The sequence below is a fragment of the Hyla sarda genome, chromosome 8, assembly GCF_029499605.1.
Source record: "Hyla sarda isolate aHylSar1 chromosome 8, aHylSar1.hap1, whole genome shotgun sequence".
NCBI lineage: Eukaryota > Metazoa > Chordata > Amphibia > Anura > Hylidae > Hyla > Hyla sarda.
In genome coordinates this window covers 202,364,497-202,368,358 of record NC_079196.1, presented here as the reverse complement: position 1 = coordinate 202,368,358, position 3,862 = coordinate 202,364,497, and positions in this window count along the sequence as shown.

Sequence of the window (3,862 nt, the reverse complement as noted above, 5' to 3'; positions counted from 1 at the left end):
ATGTTGCAAAACTACAACTCCCAGCATGCCCGGACAGCCAACGGCTGTCCGGGCATGCTGGGAGTTGTAGTTTTGCAACATCTGGAGGTCCGCAGGTTCGAGACCACTGGGCTTGGGGATAAGATGTCAAGCAGTGAAGTAGGGGTACTCCGGTGGAAATTTTTTTATTTTATCAACTGGTGCCAGAAAGTTAAACAAATTTGTAAATTACTTCTATTAAAAAATCTTAATCCTTCCAGTACGTATTAGCTGCTGAATACTACAGAGGAAATTATTTTCTTTTTGGAACACAGAGCTCTCTGCTGACATCATGACCACAATGCTCTCTGCTGACACCTCTGTCCAATTTAGGAACTGTCCAGAGTAGAAGAAAATCCCCATAGAAAACATATGCTGCTCTGGACAGTTCCTAAAATGGGCAGAGATGTCAGCAGAGAGCACTGTGGTCATGTCAGCAGAGAGCTCTGTGTTCCAAAAAGAAAATAATTTCCTCTGTAGTATTCAGCAGCTTATAAGTACTGGAAGGATTAAGATTTTTTTAATAGAAGTAATTTACAAATCTCTTTAATTTTCTGGCACCAGTTGATTTAAAAAAAAAAAAAGTTTTCCAGCGGAGTACCCCTTTAAAGGGATTGTGCGCTGTCCTGACTTTCGGAGCTGCGCTCACAGCGTCCGTAAGTTCATTACTCCGAATGCTGTGTGCGGGCTTCCGTGTTCGCGGTCGCCGGGCGTGACGTCACGCCCGGCCCCTCGCGACATCTCGCCCGCCCCCTCGTGACGTCTCGCCCACCCCCTCAATGAAAGTCTATGGGAAGGGGGCGCGACCGCTGTCACGCCCCCTTCCCATAGACTTTGGTAGAGGGGGCGGGCGTGACGTCACGCCCGGCGAGCGCGAACACGGAAGCCCCCACACAGCGTTCGGAGTAATGAACTTCCGGACGCTGTGAGCGGAGCTCCGAAAGTCAGGGCAGCGAACAACCCCTTTAAGTTCAGGTGAATAATGCAATATATGACTCAACCCATGGACACTGAGCCCTTATTCTAATCATGTACAACCACATGAAGATCTGTATTCTTATAAACCTGGACATCCTTTATAGACAACCCCTGGGAAAAAAAATTCCAAAGCCATCACTCACAAGTCAGAGCTATGACACTAAACCATTTTTAAATAGAAGAAGAACATTTTGGATTAATGAAACGCAAAAAAAGGAAATTATTAAAGGAATATATGGAATATATGTTTTTCCAGATAGAGGAAAAAATATGGAGGATTTCATCATTTGTTCTAGGGATTGTACCAGCACTTTATCAGGATCTCTAAGGCAACCTGTGTGTTTACTATAAATACAGACTGTATCAAGACTGTTCCCATTGATCATTAAATGGCTACTACTTGGACTCATCATTCAGCCGTTGAATGGACATTTTAATGACCTGCAATACTTGGGCTGAGTAAAACTTTCCTAGGGCCACAGATCTACTGCTCATAAGACTGTCGGTTGACGTGTTGACTCCGTTAATGGTTTGTTATAGGAACAGCCTACATCATAAAGAGACAAGTGCGGCTACAAAAGGAGTCTCATCCAGGAACTGTACTGACCACATCCATATACTGTATTGGAATAACTTCACTGCGGAGCGCTCATCCCCTCCATACCAATATCATACTCCCAGATGTTTCCCCAATCTTCTGCTACATTTGGACACTATGAGTTGGATGGGTTTGGGTTGTGGTGCAGTCTGCTTCATATGTTACGGCTAGAACCTCATGTAGGCTTCCTATTTAACACCTATATATCAATCAATGAAAGTCACAGTATGAAATATAGCTTGGATTACTTTATATTATCAATGAAGCAGATATGGTTCCCTATGTTGTGTGTTGTTGTCTGCAAAAACAATATGGCGTAAAACTGATTACATATATTATATATATATATATATATATATATATATACATACATACACACACACACATATTTTGGCGTAATACCCGGCGTTGCCCGATTTTTCCTTCCTAATATTTGTTGGGGAGGAAAATAAAGGAATAAGCTTTTGTAATATGTGTACCAGGTATTGAAATACCTCCAGCCGTTTGGAAGTTATGCAGTAACATATATTTGCCATTGACTTGTATGGGATTTAAACATAAACCCCGCCCCTGGCAAATGGGGGTGAGTAAGGGTTAAATCACCTATCCTATGTTTGTTGCTGACATATAAGTAACATGTGGCCAAGTTTCATGTTAATATCTTTAGCTGTTTGGATGTGATCCTGGAACATACACTCATATATACATACACACACACACACACATATACACATGCACACATACATACACACATACATATACACACGCACGCATACATACATACACACACACACATACACATGCATACATACACACACATATACACATGCATACACACACACATATATATACACATGCATACACACACACATACACATGCATACATGCACACATACATATACATATGCAGTTATATATATATATATATATATATATATATATATATATATATATATATATCACCAAAGGCAGCACTGGACCCCATGAAAGGAAAGCAGTAAAGCTTTGCCCAACAATAACTTCTCTGCATTCCAATGGCTGGATACAGTCATTTTTATCACGTTTATGTGAATACAAAAGTGGCCATGTATGTAAAACTTGCCATAACATAAGATGGTCGACCATAACTGGTTTAGCTGACAACTATTCCTTTTGCCCCCTGCCTGTACACATCTAAGGTCCGGTCAGCCGGGGGTGCTTATCTCGCCTATGTACAAAAGGATCAGGCATGTTAACCCACTGCCCGATCCTTCTCTTCCTCAACATCTCATTGCAGATTTGTGGGGGAAAACCTGACAACCAGTTAAACCTAGGAAATTCATCTTCCTGGATTAAAGGGGTACTCCGCTGCTCAGCATTTGGAACGCTGGAGTCGGCGCCGGGAGCTCATGATGTCATAGCCCCGCCCCCTCAATGCAAGTCTATGGCAGGGGGCGTGACGACAGTCACGCCCCCTGCCATAGACTTGCATTGAGGGGGCGGGGCTATGACATCACTAGCTCCCGGCTCCAGCATTCGGAACAGTTTGTTCCAAACGCTGAGCAGCGGCGTACCCCTTTAAATGATGAAATTTGGGCTATTTGTTATGCTGGCCACACGCAAAAAAATAATAAAAAAATACTATGAAAAAAAAAAGCCCGGCTGAACATACGTGTATTTAGAACGGGCAAGTGGGGTGGGTGGGGGAAATGGGAGGGTAACTGATCAACCTTCCTACACACACATATCAGTGTTTCCCAACTTTTGCAAAACTATGACTGCTGGGAATTTTTGTTTTGCAGCCGCTGAAGAGGCACAAGTTGGGGATCAGTGCATTTAGATGGTTGACTAGTCCCGTCAAACATCGGTGGGTTCACCCTACATACATAGAGTACTTGACACTTTAAAAACAAAAACCTTTTTGGATCAGTCAGAGTATTAGTATTCATGCCCCGACCCCCTAAGATATATTGTAGGTTTGTCTCGCTTAGCACGCTCTTCTCCAAGCTAAAGCTTCTGGGTTACGGTGTGAACACTCCGACCCTGACTGATCAAAATGTTTGAAATGTTTCTAGAACATGTCAGAAGTTTTTTTTTTTTTTTTTTTTTTTTAAAGTGACAGTGCTCATTTAAAGGGAACCAATCATCAGATTTTACCCTATATAACACTTGGCAAAGCGTTATATAGGGTAAAATCTTTATTTTCACCATTCCCGGGGGACGCTCCTGCCCCCAGGGATGGTGAAGATATGAACTTATAAACTAGTCACCGCCGCCGCTGTAAGTAGT